Raw genomic sequence first — 19,930 nt, 5'->3', positions numbered from 1 at the left:
ATACTCTCTTTATTGTTTCCGCATACATGGGGGTTTTATAGGTGAGCTACTAAGGCGGTGAGCATATGTATCATTAGCACAATGTTATCTAGGAATTAGTAGTTTTTGATTGAACTAAGGCGTATTCCTGGGTGGAGGCACCATGTTTGTTTTCACATATTTCTTTCGATGGGAGGGGGTGCTACTAGCGGCCATGTCAGAGAGGTTACCTGGTTGGGCGCCGGGTCGCATTGGTGCACGCGTTCCTGTGTGTGCTGGGGCGCGTGCTTCTGGGGGCACTGGTGTGTCTGATCCGGCTGGCCATGGTGTGCGCGGTGGTGCCCAGGTGTGCGCGCTTGTGCGTGTTAGCACGCGTCCGCCTATGGGCATTGGGATGCGTGTGCCTGGTGGTGCTGGTGTGCACGCCGGTGTCCGGGGGGGCGCGCTCGGGCGCGTGCGGGTGCGCGGGCGCCTGTGCATGTCGGCGCGCGCACGTGCGCGGCGATTGGCGCCAATTAGCTTGCTGCAATCTCTGCTCAGTGCTGCCTGATCAACAGCTCCTGTGCCAAAATTCCGTTACTCTCTCCGTGTTCCCGTGTTCCTGAGTTCTGATCTGTTACGACCTGGCTTGCCTATTGGACCTTCCTGACTGCTGCTTGAACGTGACCCCGGCTTGTTTGACCCTGCTTCTGCCTGCTCCTCTTGTACCTCTGCTGCCTGCCCGTTGCCGACCTCTGCCTGTGTGTGACCAGTCTAAACAGCTCCTGCTCAGCATCTGTTTCTGGTGTTCCTCATTACTACCTGCTGTTTGGAGGACCATTTCTCTTCCGGCATCCGGATCCCTGCACCAGGCTACCATTCCGCACTCGTGGGCTCCCTGTCTACTCTATCAGGGGTCCCGAGTCGGATACGTAAGGGAGCCTACCCTCTGCCCAAGTGGACTCACCGGTCTGCTAAGTGAGAGACCTGACAGTATCAGGCAGCCATGACCGAGTCCGGGCAGGGGTCCTCCCCCATGGATGAACTTTGTAGGCACCTAGCGGGCCTCACCCAAGCAGTCAAAAGCCTACAAGTAGGCTACACCAGATTAGAGGGACAGGTCCAGGCTCTCTCAGCATCTCCTCAGGGAACAGCGTCTGCCGGACTCCCCGCAGCACCCTCGGTAGTAATGCTCCCTCCCGAGCCCAGGGTACCCACACCCGAAAAGTTCTCTGGTGAACGTTGCAAATACCGGGCGTTCCGCAGCGCTTGTGAGCTCTATTTTGCTTTACAACCCCGCACGTTTTCCCTGGATGCCACAAAAGTGGGTTTTGTTATATCACTACTGACTGGTGAGCCTCAAACTTGGGCTCACCATCTACTGGAGCAAAAATCCAGATCCCTGGATACCCTGGATGACTTCTTCCTAGCGATGTCTCAGTTATATGATGACCCTCAACTAACGTCCACTGCTGAGGCCGCCCTGCACTCCCTGCAGCAAGGTCGTAGAGCGGCCGAAGATTACGCAGTAGAATTCAGACGTTGGAGCTCCGATACAGAGTGCAATGACGCTGCCCTGCGTCACCAGTTCCGGTTGGGGTTATCCGACTCCCTCAAAGATGAAAGGTGTTGGGATACCCCAGACTCTGGATGAGCTCATTAACTTGTCTATCCAGATTGACCGCCGCCTGAGAGAGAGACGTTCAGAAAGGTCCACTAGCCACCCTCGTCCTACTTGGATGCTGCCCAGGGTTCCCAGTGCACCCAACCAATTTCCTCCTGCTTCTTCTGCTCCGGTCACAGAACCTCCAGAACCCATGCAGCTTGGTCTGCTCCGTCCATCCCTTGCCCCGGAAGAAAAGATGCGCAGACGTACCCACAATTTAGCTATGAGTAAGCACTCAGTTTCGAGTGTGAAACGCGTCAGCTGATCCTGTACATCCTGCATGATTGTCTTGTACTTTTGATGGTCCTATCTATACAATAAAGACAAGTTTTCTACTTTATCCAGTGTGCGGCATCCAGATCTTTCTATCCAACACCTTGCTGTACCCACAATTTATGTCTGTACTGCGGAGAACAAGGACATTTTGTGAGGGCCTGCCCCAACAAGAGACGTAAGTGCCTGCCGTCCTTTTCTTTATGTGCACCTGTCTTGCCCAGATCTGGTAATCATTTGACACTCTCTGTTATGTTGCAGCTTCCTGGAAGGAACATCCCGGTGCTGGTCATCATTGATTCTGGAGCATGCAGTGGCTTCATAGACCAGACCTTCATTAATAACCATGGCATTCCTCTCCAACCCAAGGCCCAGGGACTTGCAGTATTTCTAGCAGACGGCTCCACCCTCAGCTCCGGTCCTGTTACCCAGGAGACCGTTCCTTTACTGGCCACCATAGGCCCGGAACACCAGGAACTCTCCCGGTACACAGGCCTTACAACTGCCCAATAGAGCTCTTACCCAGAACCGAAGTTCCCTTCGGAAGGATTTTTCCGTTAACTGAGCAGGAGCTGGACACTTTTAAGACCTATATTGATGAAAATCTGAAGAAGGGATTCATTCGTCCCTCCACGTCTCCAGCGGGTGCAGGCATCTTCTTCGTCGAGAAGAAGGATCACTCCCTTCGTCCCTGTATCGACTACCGGGAGTTGAATAAAATCACTATCAAAAACAGATACCCGCTACCCTTAGTGCCTGAACTGTTTCAGAGATTAGGAACCGCTACAGTTTTCACTAAGCTGGATCTCCACGGAGCTTATAATTTAATCTGCATAAAAGAAGGGGATGAGTAGAAGATGGCTTTTCGTACTCGATTCGGGCACTACCTCGTCATGCCCTTTGGCCTGTGTAACGTGCCAGCAACCTTCCAACACTTCGTCAATGACGTTTTCCATGACTTTCTGGACCTGTATGTTATAGTCTATCTGGATGATATTCTGGTTTTCTCCGCTTCCCTGACCAACCACCGTAGGCACGTACAAAACATACTTACCCGACTCAGGCAACATGGGCTCTACGCCAAACTCGAAAAATGCGAGTTCGAGCTCCAATCTATTCAGTTTCTGGGCCTGGTCATCTCTCTCGAGGGCATCAAGATGGACCCTCAAAAAGTATCCGCTATCCTGGACTGGCCGGCACCTGCAGATAAGAAAGGGGTACAGCGCTTTATTGGCTTCGCCAATTTCTATAGGAAGTTTATCAAAGGATTTTCCTCAATAATTTCCCCCATCACTGAACTCATCAGACAAGGAACCCGGTTTTGCTGGACTCCTAAGGCACAGTTGGCCTTTGAAGAACTCAAAGCTCTGTTTACCTCGGCCACCATTCTTAAGCATCCCAATCCAGCCCTACCTTTCGTATTAGAAGTTGACACATCTGAAATTGCGGTAGGAGCTGTGCTCTCGCAAAGGCAAGGCGCCAAAGCACTCCTGTACCCTGTGTGGTTTTTCTCACGTAAACTTTCATCTTCAGAGGGGAATTATGATTTGGGGTTCTGGAACTCCTGGCCATTAAGGCAGCTTGAGAGGAGTGGTGTTATCTTCTGGAGGGTGCTGCTCACCCCATTCTGGTCTCCACGGGCCATAAGAACTTAGAATACCTGAGAACGGCCAAGAGACTAAAACCGCGGCAGGCCAGATGGGCACTTTTTTTTTTCCCGATTCCAGTTCCACATTACCTACAGACCCGGATCCAAGAATGTCAAGTCTGACGCACTCTCCCGCATGTTCCACGACTCAGAAAAAGCTCTGCCTCCAGACGCTATCCTCCCTTCTGGAAATTTCCTGCTTCTTCAAGAAGATCCTTTCTCAAATTAGACGGGCCTCTATGGGGATGACCCCACCTGCTGAGGCTTGCGCCAAAGACGGGCTGTTTTGGCGTGAAAACAAAATTGTGGTCCCTGAGGAGCTAAAGGTACAGGTGTTAGAACTTTGCCATGACCATAAGCTGGCCGGACACTTTGGCGCACATAAAAAAACAATCGACTTAGTACAACGTACCTTCTGGTGGCCTCACCTTATTAGGGATTGTAAGGAGTATGTTGACTCTTGTAATACCTGCGCCAGAAGCAAGAACAGCCGGGAGAGGGCTTGGGGTCTATTAAAACCTTTACCAGTCCCAGAGAGGCTGTGGAGCATGATTTCAATGGACTTTATCGTTGAAGATTTCAATGGACTTTATCGTTGAACTCCCCCCATCAGAAGGCTTTTCCTCCATCTTTGTTGTGGTAGATAGACTGTCTAAGATGGCCCATTTCCTTCCCATGAAAACAGCTAGGAAACGGCTATGGAAACAGCTAGAATCTTTATTAAAGAAATTATTAGATTACATGGAGTTCCAATGAACATAGTTTCTGACCGAGGTGTCCAGTTCTCCTCCAGATTCTGGAAAGCCCCCTGCGGCTCCTTGGAAATCGAATTGGCATTCTCCTCGGCCTACCATCCGCAGTCTAATGGGCAAACTGAAAGGAAGAATCAAACTCTGGAGCAATATCTCCGCTGTTTTTCTGCGTTCTCCCAGGATGATTGGGCCTCCCTGCTCCCTATCAGACACCATTCTATGCCAACTATGGCTTCCATCTGTCCTTTTTGCCGGGGTCAATACCCGAGTGCTCCGTTCCTGCAGTATCCGAAACCTTGGATTTCTTTTCAGCAAACAACAAGCTACTACAGGATACCATGGCCAAGGCCCAAGAGTACTACAAGAGGATGTTTGACAGGAAGAGGCAAGGAGAGCTTGTTTTGGAACCAGGCAACCCAGTATGGTTGTCCACCGCTAATCTGAAGTTAGCCTGTCCGTCCAAAAAACTAGGCCCTAAGTTCTTGGGTCCCTTCTTGGTAAGGAGGAAAATTAACAATGTGGCCTACGAACTTGACCTGCCTAACTCTCTGAAGGTACACCCAGTCTTCCACGTGTCTCTTTTGAAACCGGTTACTCCCAATTCGTTTGTTGGCCATAGTGTCGGTCCACCCAAGCCTATTCTAGTTAACAGTGAGGAGGAATACGAAGTGGAAGCAATTTTAGATTGCAGAAGAAGGCTCAATCAAACCCAATACCTCATTAAGTGGAAAGGGTAGGGGCCTGAAGACAACTCGTGGGAGCCAGAAAGTAACTTGCATGCCAGAGAACTCTTGCAAGCATTTAAGGATTCGCATGCCTCCAAGTTGGCCCAACTGGGCATCCAGAGTCTGCCCTTGAGGAGGGGGCACTGTCAGAGAGGTTACCTGGTTGGGCATGGGTGCACGCCGGGTCGCGTTGGTGCGCGCGTTCCTGTGTGTGCTGGGACACGTGCTTCTGGGGGCACTGGTGTGTCTTATCCGGCTGGCCATGGTGTGCGCGTTGGTGCTCGGGCGCCCGCGCACATGCGCATTAGCACACGTGCGCATTAGCACACGTCCGCCTATGGGCATTGGGATGCGTGTGCCTGGTGGTGCTGGTGTGCGCGCCGGTGTCTGGGGGCACGCCCCGGGCGCGTGCGGCCGTCTGTGCGTGTTGGTGCGCGCACGTGCGCGCCGTTTGGTGCCAATCAGCCTATTTAGGCTTGCTGCAATCTCTGCTCAGTGCTGCCTGATCAACAGCTCCTGTGCCAAAGTTCCGTTACTCTCTTCGTGTTCCCGTGTTCCTGAGTTCTGATCTGTTACGACCCGGCTTGCCTATTGGACCTTCCTGACTGCTGCCTGAACCTGACCCCGGCTTGTTTGACCCCGCTTCTGCCTGCTCCTCTTGTACCTCTGCTGCCTGCCCGTTGCCGACCTCTGCATTTGTGTGACCAGTCTAAACAGCTCCTGCTCAGCATCTGTTTCCGGTGTTCCTGATTACTACCTGCTGCTTGGAGGACCATTTCTCTTCCGGCATCCGGATCCCTGCACCAGGCTCTCATACCATTCCGCTCTCATGGGCTCCCTGTCTACTCTATCGGGGATCCCGAGTCGGATATGTAAGAGAGCCTACCCTCTGCCCAAGCGGACTCACCGGTCTGGTAAGTGAGAGACCTGACAGGCCATTTTGAGCAGGAATATAAAAGCAGTTTATATACAGGGAAAAATATAGACTTTATAGTATAGAAAATATGCATAGAAAATGGGCATTTTACCTGATCCATCACAGCCCCCCTTAAAATGACTATTTTCAACTGTCCTTTCTTGTCTAATGCATTCTGTGGCCGGTACCCCCAGTCTGGCCCTGTGTTCCAACCCACTGCCCCCCAGGAACCACAACTCTGTCCCCAGTAATTGTCTGTGACACACACATATATATCCTTATCGTCAGGGATGTCGCTGTACCAATGGCATTGCCATGAAGGGTAAAACGAACAAGGTACTATGTCACAGTTCTGGTGTGGAATTCTGTGAGCAGCTGTACGAGTGGGCAAGGGACAGACTGGCCGACCAAGCCACAAGTATCCAAGATGTCACCCAAGACAAGACAGAGTCAGCGGAGAAGTTTTATACTCGGCTGATACAAGTTTTTTTCAGATTTGGGATTCAACACCCATAACAAGGTATACAGCCAGATACTGTCTTCAGCCTCCGTGACAAGGAGTCAATCCGAAAAGTCCTTATCATGGCCCGGCCGGAGTATCATGTGTTGCCCCTAGACACCCTTCTCTTGGTAGCAAAGGGTTTGGAATCCTCCTCACAAGCCACCAAGAAAACCACACCACTTATGATGGCAGGGGCCAACCTGCAAGCACCAAGGCTGCCACCCACTTGCTTCAACTGTGGGAAACCAGGACATTTCAAAAGAGAGTGCAGTGCGCCCAGACGTCCTAGATGGTTCCATCCACCATGGAGTGCTACTCCAAGTACCCAAAGTTTATACCCCCCAGCCCAGACCATAAACGGAGAAGAACAATACCCCCAACAACAGCAGCCACAGCACCAATGCCCCAGACCTGACCAAGAGCACCTGGACCTCCTATGCTAGGAATTGGGCAAGCCTGTGTCATCATCATCCCCTTTCATGGCAGTCTCTTCAAGAAACCCAGAAGGCCCGCTAGCAAAGGTGACCCTGCCCATTGAAGGACACCCAACTACATTTTTAATAGACACAGGTGCTGCCAGAAGCGTACTCAGAACTGAAGACCTGCCTGACCACTCCTACCTTTCCGATATCGACATATCTTGTGTGGGTGTAGATGGAACTCCCAGAACCAACCCGTTGACCCACCCCCAATAAATTGGAAGGTACCCAGACCTTTTGGCTCGATTCATTGTTTCTTCCACCTGTCCACCTAATCTCTTGGGAGCAGATGTACTGTCCAGGCTTCAGGCTTTCATTGTCTTTTCTGAAGATGGGTCTATTACTGTCTCTTCCCCACTGGGACTTGAATACACTTCTGCACTGTGTTCCATCCCTCTACTGATGTCCATAGAGGAATCACAAACTACTGCAATTCCACCGGATGTGATGGACAGAATTCCAAATTGTCTATGGTCCACAGGATCTGAGGATGTAGGACACTTAAAGGTGCCACCAGTCATGGTGCAGTGGAGCTCCCCTGCCCCAGAAACCACAATAACCTGTAAAGTTACCTCATGTCAAATGGATCCCTGGTACCCTGTACATCTCCATGCAACACACCTCTGTTCCCTGTGAAGAAGAGAATCCCTAAGGGAGAACCAGACAAGTACAGAATGGCCCAGGACCTCCAAGCAGTTAATGAAGCTACAGTGTTAGACACACCAATTGTCCCAAACCCTTACACTCTACTTGCGGGGGTGCCTCCAACAGCCACATACTTCACAGTGGTGGACCTTGCATACGCATTCTTCATTGTCCCCCTACATCCCTCCTGCTGGTACCTTTTTGCATTTACCCACGAAAAACAACAATATACCTGGCCAGTTATGCCACAAGGGGTGCAAAATTCCCTGAGCCAGTTTGCAAAGGCCATGGTTACCATACTGGGTACCTGGCAGAAAGAGCACCCGGAAGTAGTTCTCCTCCAGTATGTAGACGACCTCCTACTGTGCAGATGATTTACCTACTGCTGAAACCACCTCAGAAAGTCTACTGTGCTACCTGGCACATCAAGGGTGCAAGGCCTCCAAGCCGAAACTTTAATGGTGCTTAACATCTGCCATTTTTCTCGGCCATTGCTTGTCCCATGGGACAAGACACCTCACTAAAGACAGGGTGAAAGCAATCTCCGACATCCCACTGCCACAAGGCCAGAAGCCCCTTCATGCCTTCCTTGGACTAATTTCCTACTGTAGAGCATGGATTCCGGAAGCCTCCTTACTGGTGCAACCCCTTTATGATGCCCTGAAGTCTGACCCCTTCCAAATGTCCTCAGAGGCAATGTCCAGCTTCGAGGCCCTCAAACAAGCCATTTCATCAACTCCGGCGCTACGGCTCCCAGACTACGACAAAACGTTCAAGCTCTTTGTATCCGAACCTCTGGGACATGCTGCAGGTGTATTCATTCAATCACACGGCAACCGCTTACGCCCCATAGGATATTATTCCTGTTGGCTGGATGCGGTAGCAAGAGTAGGTCCATCATGGTCTGCGAGCTGTCTTTGCTGCATCGTGTCTGCGAGCTGTCTTTGTTGCACAAGCCTTGCTTGACAAAACTTCAGACTTGGTCCTCAGACACTGACTCGTTCTGCCTGCTCCCCATGACATTGCTGCCATACTCAACCAGATCCAGCCGATACATCTGTCCACTGCCAGACACTTAAGACTCCAATGCTCCCTACTTCTACAACATTACTCTCTTACGTTGTCAAACACTAAACCCTTCTACCCTTGTTCCACTTCCTGAGGGGGGAATGGAGGAGGAGCCGAGTCCTGACTTGTCACCCCATGACTGCTTCGAACTAATGCGACTGGAGACCACGCATCTCCCGACCATGAGTGAAATACTCCCGCAGAATCCAGACCTAACACTTTTTGTTGATGGCTCCTGATTTGCTGATGAACGAGGCAAATACCACACAGCATACGCGGTCACCACTGAAAACACGGTACTACAAGCTGAAGCCTTACCACCGGTGATGTCTGCACAGGAGGCAGAGCTGCAAGCACTTACTACAGCATGTAAATTGGCAGAGGGAAAAAGAGACAACATTCATACGGACTCAAGATATGCTTTTGGTGTTGCCCATGATTTTGGTGTTATCTGGAAGGCCAGAGGATTCCTGATGGCTGCAGGAACACCTGTGAAACACAGCTCAGCTATCAAAGATCTGATGGAAGACTTGCTTCTCCCAACCCAAGTGGCTATTCTGAAAGTAAAAGCACCCTTTCTAGTGGATACAAATTGATCACATCCAAATGCCAAGAAGTGGCAGTTTCGAATACGCCCTAGTGGTGGTGGACATGTTTTCCGGGTGGCCAGAAGCTTATCCGGTCGCCAATATGACTGCCAGGACCACTGCTAAGAAACTCCTCACCGAAATAATATGCAGATATGGGGTCCCAGAGGTGATCGAGAGTGACCAAGGCTCCGCCTTCACAGCCTCAGTGACCAAGGAAATCTGGACTGCACTGGGGGTTACCCTAGCTATCCACACACCCTACCACCCCCAGAGTAGTGGGAAGGTCGAGAGAATGAACGGTACCTTAAAGACCCAAATGTTAAAAATGGCCCAAGAGACTGGTATGCATTGGCCGGACAGCCTGCCCATTGCCCTATTCAGCGTCAGATGCACACCTAAGGGAGAACACTCCCTATCCCCTTACGAGATTTGGTTCAGCCCCTAGACTTGGTTGTTATTTTTTTTTTTTTTTTTTTTTTTTTTTTTTTTAGTGCGGGGTTCCGAACTATTCATAGTACCATCCATGTGAGATTAGGCTGCCTGATTGTCCCCAATTGTCATTCCTGTAGTAATGGGCTAAAATAAAAAAAATAAAAATGATCTGTCTCCTTCATGTGTGCTATTGTACTGGAAATATATCAGTGACCCTAGTTGGAGTGTGACATTTGTATATTAATATCCTCAGGGGATGCTAAAGGGAAGTGTAATAACTCTTAGCAAACAATCAAGTTTCAACTTTCATCAAGGTAAAGCAGATTTATTTTATTTTTCGTGTTAAAGTGAATCTATCAAATATACCTTTTTTTTAATATATATTCTGAATAGAGAAAGTAATGGTTAAATCGCCTTTTGTTTTTTTATTTTTTTGGCTGTCTGTGAGATTTCCCTTTACTTCCTGCCATGTAAATGCTACAGGAAGTTAATGGAAACCACCCCCCCCCCCCCCCCATTGAAGTGGAAACCCTCTTAGATATTTTTAGGGCTGCATCTCAATCTGTGACCAGCCAGTGTAAAAATCTATTACACTCACACAGCGCTGTCCCCCAGCTGGTTCTCAATCTGTGACCAGCCAGTGTAAAAATCTATTACACTCACACAGCGCTGTCCCCCAGCTGGTTCTCAATCTGTGACCAGCCAGTGTAAAAATCTATTACACTCACACAGCGCTGTCCCCCAGCTGGTTCTCAATCTGTGACCAGCCAGTGTAAAAATCTATTATGCCATGTACACATGACCGGACCCTTAGTCGGACTGAACTCCGAAGGACTTTGATGGAGTTCCGACGAAGTTCCAACGAAACGGACCTGCCTACACACGATCACACCAAAGTCTGATCGTTTCGAACATGATGACGTACGACCGGACTAGAATAAGGAAGTTCATAGCCAGTAGCCAAGTAGCCTTGCGTCCTTTTTGTCCGTCGGACTAGCATACAGATGAACAGGTTTTTTCGATCGGACTCAAGTCCGTCGGAAAGATTTGAAACATGTTCTATTTCTAAAGTCCGACAGATTTTTCGACAGAAAAGGTCAGATGAAGCCCACACACGATCGAATTGTCTGATGGATTCGTTCCGTCAGACCAGTTCGGTCGAAAAGTCCGGTCGTGTGTACACGGCATTGCACTCACACAGCTCTGTCCCCCAGCTGGTTCTCAATCTGTGACCAGCCAGTGTAAAAACCTATTACACTCGCACAGCTTTGTCCCCTCGGCTTGACCAGCCAGTGTAAAAAATCCCCGATACTCACACAGCTCTGTCCTGCTGGCCTTCAATCTGTGACCAATACAAACCAATACCAATACAAACTAAATGAAAAAGTTAATCAGCACACATAAAAAGTGGGATAGCAATAAATGGAATTAGTAGTAATAGGTCCATAGATAACAGTGCTGGATGGTAGATCAGCTGGGATGTGTACAACTGATACACACAAAACCTGATATCTCCTTGCCAATGAAAATGGGGCTATCCTCATAAAACTTCTTTTAATTCAATCTGTGACTGGCCAGTGTAAAAATCTATGACACTTATACAGCTCTGTCCCACAACTGGCTCTCAATCTGTGACTGGCTGGTGTACCAATCTGGAACATTCACATAGCTCTGCCCTCCTGCTGGCTTTTCGATCTCCAACCAGTCAGTGTAAAAATCTATGACACTGATAGAGCTCTGTCCCCTCGGCTTCCTCTGGATCTATGACCAATCAGTGCAAAAATCTATGACACTCACACAGCTCTGTCCCCTAGCTGGCTCTCAATCTGTGATTGACCACTGTTAAAAATCTATGAAACACACAGCTCTGCCCCCGAGCTGGCTCTCAATCTGTGATTGGCTGTGTAAAAATCTATGACACACACAGCCCTGCCCCCTAGCTGGCTCTCAATCTGTGATTGGCTGTGTAAAAATCTCTGACACACACAGCTTTGCCCTCTAGCTGGGTCTCAATCTGTGATTGGCTGTGTAAGAATCTATGACACACACACAGCTCTGTTGGCTCTCAATCTGTGACTGGCCAGTTTTTTTTTTAAATGACACTCTTACAGCTCTGTTCCACAACTCGCTCTCAATCTGATTGGCCAGTGTAAAAAACCCTGACACACAGCTCTGTCTCTCGGATCCTCTCACTCTATGACCAGCCAGTGTAAAAATCCCTGACACTCACACAGCTCTGTCCTCCTACTGCAATGATGTCATGTTAAAAAGTTGTCAGTTGTCACTTTTGTCGTGTTTTAGGATCCCCAAACTATATAGTCCCACTAAAACCCATCATAATTATGGAAGTAGAGGATATTGTTGGGGTCCCAAATATGAAAACAGAAAAACTCAAGAATGAATATTTTCCAGATGAAGCCCAATCAAATCCCCATGTTTTACCTAGGCAGAAGGGGCATCTTCCCAAAAACCAGCACCTATGAGAAGAAATGATGGACTTTCCTAGGCAAGCTGCCAATTCTCTAAGTATTCCAAGCAAAATTTTGTATTTTGACCTCATAGGAGTCTATATATAAAATGTTAGCTGTGCAAATGTCTCAAGCATTTGCACTGCCGCCATGAATAATGCTTCTAATATGTTTATTTCTTATGATCTTCAGCTTACTAAACATATTAGACATATTACGGCAATTATTTAGGAAGACTGTGTGAATACTTGAGGCGTTCACATCTACTTTATGGTCCTGCCGCAGCCAGTGCTCTGATCCTCCTCTCACCATCGACAAAATATAAGCAAGCCCTTGAAATGATCAAGTACAATGCATGGCTAGCGGTGGTTGTTGGTCATGTGTTGTACGTGATGGTGCCAGTGAAAGGGATGGCGACATGACTGGCAGGAAAGGAAAATTAAGAGGACTGGTTGTTGCACCAGAACTGGAAAGGATTAAGCTTGCAGGACTCTAGATTAATGTATCTCTCTCTATTAGAGTCTCCCTAGACAAAACAAGCATTATGCCCTGGATATGCTGGTGGGGGTGGGGAGGGTGGCAGATTTCACTTTTTTGGCCAGCCCAGAGTTGGGCTTTAACTGAAAAGCCCAGTCTGCCCTAGCCAAGTAATTCTGGCAGTAGTGGACTTCTATTGGAGGCCCTGACTTTAGTAAAGACTTTGTGGGGAATCCTCCCCGTTGCACCAACCAAGAGACCCGTTTGTGGTGGAGTTTATTTCTAACAGAACTCGGTTTGTAGTCCAGCCCCTCAGCTATTACACCCCTGAATAAAGTTGGCCATGCATTTTGGTTGGTTCCTGAAGAGTCGGCCAAAGTTTGAGCTGTGAGTGGACCTCCTTGCTTAGATCTAAAAATCGATGGAGCCAGGCAGAAATTTGTCGGGTGAAAAGCTGCTGCACCCAATCAGATGTAGTTGCTGTTTGGGTGTTCTGACAGCCGCAGACACCAGCTGTCAAAATACATAATTAACACAAACTTAAGAAAGGGGAAAGATGACGCTGGACCTATGAGTTTATCCTATTGGCATTGCTATCCAACATTATTATGTTGGTCTAGGTGATCTGGTTACGGATTAGGCAGCTTCTTTGGTTCTTCTGTTTTGTAATGCAATACAGAATAAACAGGAACTAAAGCACTACTCCACTCAAAAGTCCAGATACAATCAAAAGGGTAGCTAGTGTTTTGAGAGTCTAAAAATGACCCCTTTCATCAGGGTTTGGAATAGAAGATAATGTCGGTGTTGATGTAGAAGATCTGATTATAGAGTAGGCAGCTTAAAAACCCCAGAGGATCCTTGGCTTGTAATATACTACTGTATAAATAAAAACTGAAGTGCCACACCACTGATCAATAGTCCATGCCCCCTTCATCAGGGCTTGGAATAAAAGACAATGTTGGTGTTAATGATCTGGTTATGGGGCAGGCAGCTTCCACACCCCAGAGAATTCTTGGTTTGTAATGTGCTACTGTATAAATAAGAATTAAAGTGCCACACCACTGCTTAATAATCCATACTTCCTTCATAAGAATTGAAGTGCCACAACACTGCTCAATAGTCCATGCTCCATTATCCTGTCTTGGAATAGAAGACAATGTTGGTGTACAAAATCTGGTTATGGGGCAGGCAGCTTCCTAGGCTTGTAATGTACTACAATATAAATGAGAACTGAAGTGCCACACCACTGCTCAATAGTCCATGCCCCCTTCACCAGGGCTTGGAAGAAAAGACAATGTTGGTGTTGTTGATCTTGTTACAGAGCAGAGAGCTTCCACACCACAGAGGATCCTTGGTTTGTAATGTGCTACTGTATAAATAAGAATTAAAGTGCCACACCACTGCTTAATAATCCATACTTCCTTCATTGGGGCTTGGAATAGAAGACGTTGGTGTACAAAATCTGGTTATGGGACAGGCAGCTTCCACACCCATAATCCACAGTATGGATTATTAAGCAGTGGTGTGGCACTTTAATTCTTATTTATACAGTAGCACATTACAAACCAAGGATCCTCTGTGGTGTGGAAGCTCTCTGCTCTGTAACAAGATCAACAACACCAACATTGTCTTTTCTTCCAAGCCCTGGTGAAGGGGGCATGGACTATTGAGCAGTGGTGTGGCACTTCAGCTCTCATTTATATTGTAGTACATTACAAGCCTAGGATCCTCTTGGGTGGGGAAGCTGCCTGCCCCATAACCAGATTTTGTACACCAACATTGTCTTCTATTCCAAGACAGGATAATGGAGCATGGACTATTGAGCAGTGTTGTGGCACTTCAATTCTTATGAAGGAAGTATGGATTATTAAGCAGTGGTGTGGCACTTTAATTCTTATTTATACAGTAGCACATTACAAACCAAGAATTCTCTGGGGTGTGGAAGCTGCCTGCCCCATAACCAGATCATTAACACCAACATTGTCTTTTATTCCAAGCCCTGATGAAGGGGGCATGGACTATTGATCAGTGGTGTGGCACTTCAGTTTTTATTCAGTTTGTAATGCACTACTGTATAAATGAGAACTGAAGCGCCACAACACCGCTCAATAGTCCATGCCTCCCTCATAAGAGCTTTTCAAGTGGGAGGGTCTTGCCATTAGCTGGTTCGGCAGGACCATTGAGCTGTGGTGTGGCGCTCCAATTCCCATGCACACAGAATACAGAAGATGGTAGGACAGATTCCGCCATCCACCTTGTTTAGCGTAGATGAGGGAATTGAGTTATTTCTCATGTTCAGCTTTGGAGAACTGTAAAATCCCTTACATTGTCAATCGATATTAGGATTAGTTTGAAGGGAGTTTATTTGGTGTAACTTTGTGAAATAGGCAACTCTGAATTACCCATGATCCGTGTATGCAGGCTACAAAATAACAACACATCAATGTGGCTTCCATTATCCATAGAAAATATTTTCTTAACAATAAGATGATGGGGAATGACACAATTACTTCATTTTTTTTGGGGGGGGGGGGGGGGACCATATTGTAACTATACACAATCCTGGCAACAACATGGTGACATTAGCATCTGAAACAAAGGAGGACCATGTCATAAATTATTCCAGTCACTAAAGCTGGTGCCGTTGACGACTTACAACCAACTAACTTCTCCAAAAAGCATCTGTTAGCAAGTGTCAGCAAACACAACTGAAAAAGGGTTAAAGAGATTTAAGTTCTGTGTCTATAGGGCCACCTAGTGGCCTCAAGCTGCATCCTGTCCGCTGGCTTCATTCCTATACACAGTGCAGTCCCAATATTCAAGCAAATGCAAAAAAAATGCAAAAAAAAAAGAAAAAATCCCAGTGATTGTAGAATTGACCATCTGCTGTTTTCTGGAAAAAAAAAAGAAGGCTGTTTCACATGTAAGAAAATGTTTTCTTCGCCCAAAAGATATTTTGATCATGCCGTAAGTACAGTTAGGGATTACTGTCTAGTTTGTTTCTTCCCATATGTCGGATATGGGCTGCGATGCTGGCTAACAGGATGATCTGTATAACAGAACAGGGATCTACAGTGGCGATATTGGTTGTGCTTCTGCAGATGGGCACCATGCTGGTTTTCATTCTGCATCGAAAATGTAGCTGAAGAAGATCTGGCCCAGTTGTCTGTAGACCTAAATACCAGTGGGATAAAAATGAATTATGTGGACTTGGGTAGGTGCCACTGCTGCTTTTAGCAACCAATATTGTCTATATATGTCAGAGCTTTTATTCCCTTCGCTCCTCCATTGGCTGGGCAGAGGCCTGTGCTGGTTCTCTTGAGGAGGGGGTGGGAGAGGAGCTCCACTTGGCTTTATATGTCTGTGCTTTTGTTTATGACGGTAACAAACACGGATACAAAGTAACAAATGCTGTGCGGGAGAGCTTTTAGGGGAAGGGTTAGAGGAACGTCCTTCGTTCTTCAATGATTAGCACACCCCTGGCCTACGCAGCTTTGTGGGCCTTAAGCTTGTGAACGAGATGAGCTTGAACAAAGGTACCAGAAATGATACGGCTTTGTTGTTCTTCTTCTTCTTCTCTCAAGGTCATGAATTCATCTTCTGGCCCCGAAAACTGCTCTACCCTGAGGCCCCTTTTTCCCTGCTGGGCTCCTGCGGACGGCCTCACAACCACTTGGCGCATTGGGTTTATTTGACTTCGCTGCTTTGGCCACTTCCATTGCTTCTTCCAGTCCACCCTGCTTCATAGCTGTTTTACCCAGCAGTTCTCGGAAAACATTGTTCATGTTCTTTGTCACATCCTTGTCTACTTCTATGCTTTGCCGTTCACTTTGCCAAGTTTTAACTGCAGACGCCCCCTTTGGTGTGACGTCGATTGGGTTCCTCCTCTCTACAGGTAACCTGCTTTCAATATGACCTAGAAGCCTTGGTCCAGGGTGAGCCATTGGGAAAGGAAGTCGGGGCGCCTCCATGAACGGAGTGTTGAGTTTCCTGATGGGACTCCCCTCACTGCGTTTTCTAGGAGAGCAGGCGCTGTCAGAGTTTACACGAACCCTGCTTGGCTCACCCAAAATATCATCAGGGGTAAGAGCAGTTCCTGCGTCCATCTCCTTCCTCAGTGCACGCTGTTCTAGTTTTTTCTCTGCTCCTTCAGGAATATTGATGTATTTGTGAGGGACTAATCCCCGCATCCCTGATAATTCCCCTTTCCACCAGTCCCCAGATGCTTTGCAGTAAAGTAGGATTGTGTCCCCCTTCTTGAATGACAGCTCCTGTGTTGTCCGGGCTGAATAGTCAAACTTGGCTGTGGCCTCCACTGTGTCCAATTCGTCCTCACTGACACCTATTTCTTGGTGCATCTCCTGGTCACTTTCTTCAATGGTGACTTCCAGGGCTAATGTGTCACAGTACTCTTCATCCTCCTCCACCGTCATACATTTCTCATAGACAGGACCCTCCAGTTCTGCTTGTCCTGGGAATATCCGTTCTTGATAAATAATAATAGTCTTTACAACTTCATTGACGTGAGCCTGAACGGATACTGGATCCTCCCCCTCTGGGATAGAAACCAACGTAGGGCCGAAGCACACGGCCAGGTTATAGGGGTCCATCATGTTCTCATCACTGTATTGTGACAAATGGTTTAGAAAGGCAAAGAGGTATCGTAGTACAAGTGTGACAGTGATGGGCAGCTGTTGCACCAGCTTCTTTAGGGGAACTACTCTATCTTGTGTCTCCAGCTGGAGACTGCACAGCAGATCATGAAACATTTCATTAGGAAACAGTGGCTTCTCCAGGCCTCTGAAGTACAATTTGAGAACCCCGGCTACAGAATCCACATCGTTTCCAGTGTAGCTGGAGTCCAGCGGGTCCTCACCTCTCTCGAAGGCACTGCGGATCTCATTGACCTGGACTTGGGATCCTGGGACACAGAAAATACCTTCATGCTGTAAGCCGTGCAAATTTATGAAGCGGATGCAGCTGGACACGACCCGTGGAATGGCCTCTCCTGAGCTCTGAGCGCGGGACAGGTACCTCCGTCTCCCAGAGATTTTACTGTGCGATTCAGCTGCTTTGGCTATGGCCTCTTTAAGTGTGTCACGCTTTGCCTGTAATTTGCAAATGGTGCTTCTCCTGGCCACATACTTTTGTAGCTTTGAAACATAGAAGGTCTCCGTGTCCTGCTGGTTGGCTCTTCTCTTAGCTGTGCTTGTCTTACTGCTGGTGTCTGATCCAGTGGATTTAAGAGATTCTGTAGACTGGCTGGACTGGAACGCATCTGATAGGTCATAGTTATCGGATCCGATAAGGTCTAGCAGAGACTGCAGAGTAGCTTTAAGAGTCTTATTCACCTCTTCTGTTTCCAGATTCTCATTTTCCAGTCTGGACTGAATGTGGCGAAACCGACTGACTAACTCTTGGTGGAACAATGGCTCAGATCGAACCTCGGTTACCTCATCCCCCTCATGGGGCTGAAATTCAAATCGTGCTGGAGGACAGAATGCATCACTACGCATTTCCATCAACTTGTTCTTGTCTGCCTGTGCATCTAAGTTGTCCACAGCCCCTTCTACAGCCTGAAGGCCTTGCTGCCGAGAAGTTTGCACTCGATCTTCAGCCTGCAGATACACACGCAGTGTCTTTCCCATAGACAGGTGAAAGCCAAGGTCACAGCAATCGATAAGGTCACTAATGTCATGGATATAGTAATTATTGAGATTGGAGTTCACGGTGTTCAAGTTGATAAGATATTCATTCCGGGCTTTTGTGCATTTTTGACTGTTTTCCAGGTACTTTTTCAACCTCTTCTCTACAAGCCTCTCAGTCTTATTTAGGGAACTGCGCCTCGGCCCCCTCTCAGCTACTGGTGAGCTTGCAGTCTGCTCACTCACTTTGCCTGTGCGTTTTTCTTCTTGCTTCTCGGCCTCCCTCAGTTTGTGCTCAGAGTTCAGACAGTCATTGTGGTATAGCTGGTAGGTCTTCACTGCCCCTTGCAGCTCTGACATCAGCTTCATCAGATCTTCCTGCTGCTGAGCCCCAATATCTTTACTCTTTTTGGTGAGACGGGTTAGGTCCTCTCCGATATGTGCCAGCCGGGAGATGAGGTGTGTGGTGTAAACATCATTGAGTGCTGCATAATCTCGACTCTCCTGGCGCGTGTGGTTCAGAATCATATATAAGCAATTCACAGGGGACAGGAGATGTTGTTGTTCCTTCCTGAAACCATGGTGCTCCTTGGAGTTGCGGATTTTGGCAGAGAAGCGGTCGCTTAGTTTCTCCAAGCTTCGGGAATATTCCAAATTAATCTCAGCTTTCCTGCGCAAGAACTCGCTCATGTCCTGCAGCAACTGCTGGTGGAAATCCACCTGTGCGTCCAAACATTTCACCTGCTCGGTCAGCTGGACGCGAATCTCTTTAATCTGACTCTCATAGTCTGCAGTTCTATCTTTCCTTGGTTTCCCGTGTGATGCCATCCTTCTGATCTGCTGTCAGTGCCAACACATAGTAAACAGCAGCTCAGAATAGTGGTGGGTGCAGCTAGCAGGGTCCCATCCACACCAAGAGTCCTTTGGCTTTGCTGCTTCTGGGGTCGTTGGGTGTCCTGTGGCTAGGACAGTGCAGGTCTTGGGGGGGGGGGTCCTTGGAGGAGGTTAGTGCTGCTGGGCAATCTGATGGCAGGATGTAGTTGTGTTCCAGGTAGAGGCTGTGCCCTATGCAGTAAGTGCCCCAGGGGTGCGGAGCTATCAGTGCGCAGTGCTAGGAGTGCGGAGCTGTCAGGAAGGGGAGTAGTAAGTCACTGGGGGCACAGATCGGTCAGGGCAGGTAGAGAGCTATATGTAGGGGTTCAGATCTGTCAGTAAGGGCGCCTATATGTTGGGAAGGTTGCAGGGCTGTTGGTAGGGGGTGCAAATCTGTCACTAGGGGTGCAGATCTGTAGGTAGACGAGTAGATCTCTCAGTAGGGAGGCAGATCTCTTGATAGGGGTACAGATCTGTCAGGAATAGTGCAGGACTCTCGGTATTGGGGTGCAGATCTGTCTGTAGGGTTGTTGGTAGGGGGGCTGATCTGTCGGTAGGGGGGTAGATCTCCTCGTAAGTGTGCAGATCTCCTCCTGGTAGGGGGGTTCAGCTCTCTCTGTAGGGGCTCAGATCTGTCAGGAGGGGGACTAATCTGTCGGTAGGGGAGCAGATCTCCTGGTAAGGGGGCAGATCTCCTCCTGGTAAGGGTTCAGATCTCTCTGTAGGGGTGAAGATCTGTCAGGTTCAGAAGGGGTGCAGATTTGCCAATAAAGGGTTCAGGGCTGTCGGTAGAGGAGAAGACCTCTTGGTAGG

General features: G+C 48.2%; 1 protein-coding gene and 1 pseudogene across 14 annotated transcripts in view; both read right to left on the bottom strand.

Moving 5' to 3' along the window:
• The window catches only part of UNC13A (unc-13 homolog A), a 359,756-nt gene that overhangs the window by 118,988 nt on the left and 220,838 nt on the right, over positions 1-19,930 (bottom strand). The window lies entirely within an intron of this gene.
• Positions 15,477-19,496, bottom strand: LOC141105461 (rho GTPase-activating protein 4 pseudogene; annotated as a pseudogene).

Source organism: Aquarana catesbeiana, linkage group LG01 (genome assembly GCF_042186555.1).
Source record: "Aquarana catesbeiana isolate 2022-GZ linkage group LG01, ASM4218655v1, whole genome shotgun sequence".
NCBI lineage: Eukaryota > Metazoa > Chordata > Amphibia > Anura > Ranidae > Aquarana > Aquarana catesbeiana.
The sequence above is the reverse complement of the archived record's forward strand: the minus strand, read 5'-3'. Positions and strand labels throughout refer to the sequence as shown.